General features: G+C 40.1%; 1 long non-coding RNA gene across 1 annotated transcript; it reads right to left on the reverse strand.

The window, feature by feature from the left end:
• Positions 1-1,947: 1,947 nt before the first annotated feature.
• On the reverse strand, positions 1,948-3,164 carry LOC137869451 (uncharacterized). The gene is made up of 2 exons (XR_011102287.1): positions 3,069-3,164; positions 1,948-2,719 (listed from the first exon to the last, which is right to left on the reverse strand). It is a non-coding gene; the product is annotated as an uncharacterized lncRNA (long non-coding RNA).
• Positions 3,165-6,366: the final 3,202 nt, after the last annotated feature.

Consider the following 6,366-nt stretch of genomic DNA (forward strand, 5'->3'; position numbering starts at 1 on the left):
ACTACCTATAGATGCATTTTCACTTTGTATGCTCTCATAAGAAGTTTCAGGCTGGGAAGCGGCCAAAAGTTGATTTTTTTTAAAGTAAACAAAGTTTCAGAGATTTTCTTCAGAAAAGTGGCTCAGGACAGTTAATCTAACAGTTTCATGATGTTTTCATGAATATCTGCTGTTTTCAGCACTTTACTGCCTATAGATGCATTTTCACTTTGTATGCTCTTAAAAGAAGGTTCAGGCTGGGAAGAGGCCAAAAGTGGATCTTGTGACAGTAAACATAGTTTCAGAGATTTTATTCAAAAAGTGGCGCAGGACAGTTGATTTCACAGTTTCATGATGTTTTCATTAGAATTTGATGCTTGCACACATTTACTGGTTTCAGGTACATTCTCATCCATTCTTGCTCTTGAAATTAGTTTCAGGCTGGGAAAAGGCCAAAAGTGGATTTTTTGAAAGTAAAAATAGTTTCAGAGATTTTCTTCAGAAAAGTGGCTCAGAACAGTTCATTGACAGTTTCATGATGTTTTCATGAATATCTGCTCTTTTCAGCACTTTACTGCGTAGAGATACATTTTCACTTTTTATGCTCTTGAAATAAGTTTCAGGCTTGGAAAAGGCCAAAAGTGGATTTTTTGAAAGTAAAAATAGTTTCAGAGATTTTCTTCAGAAACGTGGCTCAGGACAGTTAATCTAACAGTTTCATGATGTTTTCATGATGATCTGCTGTTTTCAGCACTTTATTTAACAGTTTCATGATGTTTTCATGAATATCTGCTGTTTTCAGCACTTTACTGCCTATAGATGCATTTTCACTTTGTATGCTCTTAAAAGAAGTTTCAGGCTGGGAAAAGGCCAAAAGTGGATTTTTTGAAAGTAAAAATAGTTTCAGAGATTTTCTTCAGAAACGTGGCTCAGGACAGTTAATCTAACAGTTTCATGATGTTTTCATGAATTTCTGCTGTTTTCAGCACTTTATTTAACAGTTTCATGATGTTTTCATGAATATCTGCTGTTTTCAGCACTTTACTGCCTATAGATGCATTTTCACTTTGTATGCTCTTAATCTAACAGTTTCATGATGTGTTTATGAATATCTGCTGTTTTCAGCACTTAACTGCCTAGAGATAAATTTTCAGTTTGTATGCTCTTAACTGTCCTGAGCCACGTTTTTTAAGAAAATCTCTGAAACTATTTTTACTTTCAAAAAATCCACTTTTGGCCTTTTCCCAGCCTGAAACTTATTTCAAGAGCAAGAAAGGCTGAGAATGTACCTGAAACCAGTAAATGTGTGCAAGCAACATATTCTAATGAAAACATCATGAAACTGTTAAATAAAGTGCTGAAAAGAGCAGGTATTAATGAAAACATCATGAAACTGTTAATGAACTGTTCTGAGCCACTTTTCTGAAGAAAATCTTTGAAACTATGTTTACTTTCAAAAAATCCACTTTTGGCCTCTTCCCAGCCTGAAACTTCTTTTAAGAGCATACAAAGTGAAAATGCATCTATAGGCAGTAAAGTGCTGAAAACAGCAGATATACATGAAAACATCAAGAAACTGTTACATTAACTGTCCTGAGCCACTTTTCTGAAGAAAATCTTTGAAATTATGTTTACTTTCAAAAAATCTACTTTTGGCCTCTTCCCAGCCTGAAACTTCTTTTAAGAGCATAACAAGTGAAATTGCATCTCTAGGCAGTAAAGTGCTGAAAACAGCAGATATTCATGAAAACATCATGAAACTGTTAAAATAACTGTCCTGAGCAACTTTTCTGAAGAAAATCTCTGAAACTATGTTTACTTTCAAAAAATCCACTTTTGGCCGCTTCCCAGCCTGAAACTTCTTTTAAACGTCTAAATGCTCAGTTCAATATGTAGCAACTAAATACTTACCCACATAACGCATATCAGCAGTTTCCACTTACAGGACAAAGACCAAGTGACACAGGAAACAATTCATTTGTGTTTATTAAGTGTTACGGCTGCCGTTGGCACCCTCATGTGTGTTAATTGTGTGGAATGCGAAGCAGGCTGTGGCATCCCATGCCAAGGATTGGATGCCGACGTCCCGCCCAGTTCCCGGAGGAGGAAGCGGATTGGTGGCCCCACTGAACGGCCAATCAGCAAGGTCACCTACAGTTCCGCCCCAGCTCAAATAGCTGGATGTGTGCCGCGGAGCAGGGCGCCCTGACCAGAATTGTTTGAGAGCGAACCTGTGTGATGGCGTGAGGAAGCGGGCAAGGTGAAGCGTCAAAACTGACACTACCGAATGCATTTAACACACTTTGCTGTATATAGTCACATTAGATCCAGGGGTGCTGTAAGTGTTGTATTTTCTGTTTTCCCAGTGTTTAAGTTAGTGAGGACTTTTTGTTTAACCTTTTGTGTTTCTTGTAGGGCCAGAATAGTCTTCCTTTTGAGGATCTCCTTTTGTTATATTCAGTTTTTGATTTCCACGGCACCCATTGGCCCGTTTTTTCTCATTTATCCGCTCTGTTGTTAAGTTTTCCTTATTCCAATAATAAATATCCTTTTATACCAATTACACCTGGTTTTATGTCTATGTCCTGATACCCCTAGCTACAGGACGTAACAAACAATATAAATATCAAACAATATTCTTTATATACAACCATAGTCTCCCTTTCCTTCTTTAAATGTCGTTGTCAAAGCCACACAGGAGCCGGTTTCAGAAGGTCTGCAATATTTTCAAGGTAGACATCTGTAATAAAAACAAGCATTAGAAAAATACTTTGTTTTACTCACTTCCTCCACATTTAAACTGTGTACAGCCCCACTCGCTCTCCGTCGTGTATTTCACATGTGAAATGTCCTAAAAACTCTACAGCGACAGTCCATAAAGAGTCTTCAACATTAACTAACACACGTGTTTATGTTTACTGTTCGTCCATAGTGCTGTAGCTGCAAGCTAACGCTACAAGCTAACGTGCCTACAAGCTAACATGCTAACGCTACAAGCTATCAGTCTCGCCCGCATGGTGAGCATAAAATGATACAAATGGTGCATATTTCGGTTTGCAATATTGGAGTCCAACAGTTCAAGTACTTACAGCGTATGTTGTTATCGTGAAGCCTCACGTTTATTTCGTCAGCTCGTTCAATTCGCTCCGCAGGTCCCGTGCCGTGTTTCCAGAGACAGTGCATGTTTCAAAGTTGTAGAAGCACTCTGAGCCTATGTCCCTGCGCATGCGTGTTCCAGCAGTAAACACGACACTCGTATTTTACGTGAACATACAGAAAGAATGTACTCTGCTCTCATTACGATGTCCTGGGAGCTTCTTGTTTACAGCACACAGTCTATAGTTACATATGTATCACGTTTTATATGAAACATTAAATGCGTTGAAATCACGTCTTCGCGTAGACCACATTTCACCGGCCAGCGTAATATGACTTTGGAGAAATACGTTAAAAGTAACCAAAATCATGTCTCGTTCAACCTACAAATGAACAAACCATTAATATTTTAAAACAAATTGGTGTTTTGTGACACAATGTTATAACCGCAATTTAGCCGGTTGAAAAGACGTTGAAAATAGGTCTTAGACGTTCAGACCCGATTTCAACCAGAAATCAACGTTGAAATTAGGTTTTACAACGTTGGTGCTCACTGGGTAGCCTATGAAGGTAGATTTGTGTCTTTATTACGCAAACAAAAAAATATGTTTTGAAAGCAAATTTCTCGCACTGCAATCAAAAATCAAGTTTGTAAGTGAAAATATATAACCTGAGAATTAATTATTTGTTAGTTTTGCTTATGAAATGATAAGTTTTGGTTGCAAAACAAAAACCTTTGCTTTCAAAACGAAAAGCTACGGTTTCAAAACCAAAAGCTACGGTTTCAAAACCAAAAGCTACGGTTTCAAAACCAAAACCAAAACGTAAAGCTACGAGTTGAGTTTGGACGTAGTGGGCGGGGCATACGCTGCTGAATGAGCCAGGAGTTTCTGTTGGTGGGTTCGACTTACGTTACATGCACGCAGAAAGTGAAGCTTCATGTCAACAACACCTCATGTCGTTCTTTAAAAAAAGAGACTCTACGACACTAACAACATGAAAACAAAGTGAAGTGCTAACAGAGCAATATAATGTCAACTTACCTCCATGCCACTCATCACAGTAACCTCTACAGTGGAAGTAGATGTCGGGATCCAAGTCGAACCCACCAATAGAAACTCCTGGCTCATTCAGCAGCGTATGCCCCGCCCACTACATCCAAACTCAACTCGTAGCTTTACGTTTTGGTTTTGGTTTTGAAACCGTAGCTTTTGGTTTTGAAACCATAGCTTTTCGTTTTGAAAGCAAAGGTTTTTGTTTTGCAACCAAAAATTATAGTTTCATAAGCAAAACTAACAAATAATTTATTCTCAGTTTATATATTTTCACTTACAAACTTGATTTTTGATTGCAGTGTGAGAAATTTGCTTTCAAAACATATTTTTTTGTTTGCGTAATAAAGACACAAATCTACCTTCATAGTAGCCTTACAATTGAAGTGAAATCAAAACTATCAATGGAATTTAAAACGTTGAATTACAATTATTTTAACAACTACTGGATTAAAATTGTATTAATGATCTAACAACTACGATTAAATATATCAGTGATAGTTAGAAACATCTAATTAAAAACTAACTTCATCAACTAAATCAAAATGTTGAATTTAAGCTTATAAAATTCACCCTATTGTAATTTACTGAATGACGTACTTCCTTTTAACTATTTTGTGCCTACTTCTTCAGCCCACTAGATGGCAGACTTTCTGTTGTCCTAATGCAATTACTATTGCGGGACTATAGGGGGCAAACTTTTGTAGTTCTACTTTCTGCAAAGACCATGTGCTCACAGCACGTGTCTCGTGGCTAAAACAAAAGGCTAAGCTAACCACTGGCATGAGCCAGTAGTTAACACACAACAAAAGGCCAAACTAGCCGGGAACATGTGCTGCAAGCCCACTCACAGACAAAGGGCTCAGCCACCTTTCTCTCAGTACTCCACACACACTCTTTACTTTACTAATCCGGGACTTGGCCTTTCACCAATGTCCCGATTATTTATTCTAGTTTATTTTATCTAAATAACTAGGGTTAAACCAGAGCAGGCCTTTCTCTGGCCAAATATTCATCAACCGGCAGACAAACGGCAGTTTACAGTAAAAGAAGATCGCCAAGAACTATTTAGTTTCACTCCGAACAATGCTTTTATACCCGAAAGTCAGTGGTTTACTTTCAAAATCTAGTACCATCTCCGCCCCTGCAATCCTCTCGCCACTGACTCAAGGGATGGCTCCTTCCTTCTCAGCTTTCTCTTGGGGAGTCTCCAGCCGCACCGCAGCCCCAGATGTCATCTCCGGCATCAGGTGCACACCTGCTGTTGTCCCTGGCTTCACCACCGCCCCAGCTGCAGGCTTCGGTGTCAGCTCAGTACTGGTCTCCAATCTCTCCACCGCCAACAGCCGCTCCGGAGCGGTTTCGGACACAGCCTCGTCACTGTCGTCTGCCTCCTCGTCACTCACCAGGTCCTGCTCGTTCTCGGATCCGGAGACAAAAGACTCCACGGAGCTGTATATCTCATCCAGCTCCTCCTCCTCCATCTCCCTCTCCTCCACCACCTCCACCTCATCCTGGCACACACAATTTTTCAGGGCTTTATTGCATTTTCTGCAATTAAGTGTCTTTTTTGTTGGGCAAAGTGTCCTTGATTACCACAGGTAAAGCATGAAAATTCTGGGCACTCTCGTTATATATGCCCAGGCTGCATACAGAGTCTGCAGATTTGTATCTGTCTATCATGCAAGATGCGGAAATATTCAAACCCTAGCACTGTAGCAAATTTGTTGAGTATGGGAGGGACTGTACATGGTCGTTGAACACGTAGGAACCTAGTTTCATCCGTAACCTTGGATCCTGGCCACATCCTTCTCCTTATGGAGGATACAGCCCTTACTCCCCAGCTTTCGAGTTTGGCCAGAATGTCACTTGTCTTTTATGTAATATGGGAGGTTAAGGAAGGAGACCACAAGCTCATCATTTATCTCCTTCACGTGAACTTGTGTCTCCCCCAGCTTAAACCCCTCCATAAGTCTTTCTTTTCCTTTTGGGTGGTGCATTGTTAGCTCGAACTTTCTCGGGCTAATCACCCTGCATGCCAGCAGAGCTCCACACAGTCGTTGCACGTGGGCAATTAGCACCATTGCACTCAGCCCGTCACCACCGTCCAGCTCCACGTTTACCGTCAGCTTTCTCATGTCTTGTTCCTCTCTTTTCAGCCACATTTGTTGCACTCTCACCATTCCCCTCCATGTTGTTGGGATTTTCTGTTTGGGTAGTTGATAAACCGGTCTGGGTC

This window comes from Cebidichthys violaceus, unplaced genomic scaffold (assembly GCF_023349555.1).
Source record: "Cebidichthys violaceus isolate CVI_PGR_0920_01 unplaced genomic scaffold, fCebVio1.0.p SCAF_120, whole genome shotgun sequence".
NCBI classification, from domain to species: domain Eukaryota; kingdom Metazoa; phylum Chordata; class Actinopteri; order Perciformes; family Stichaeidae; genus Cebidichthys; species Cebidichthys violaceus.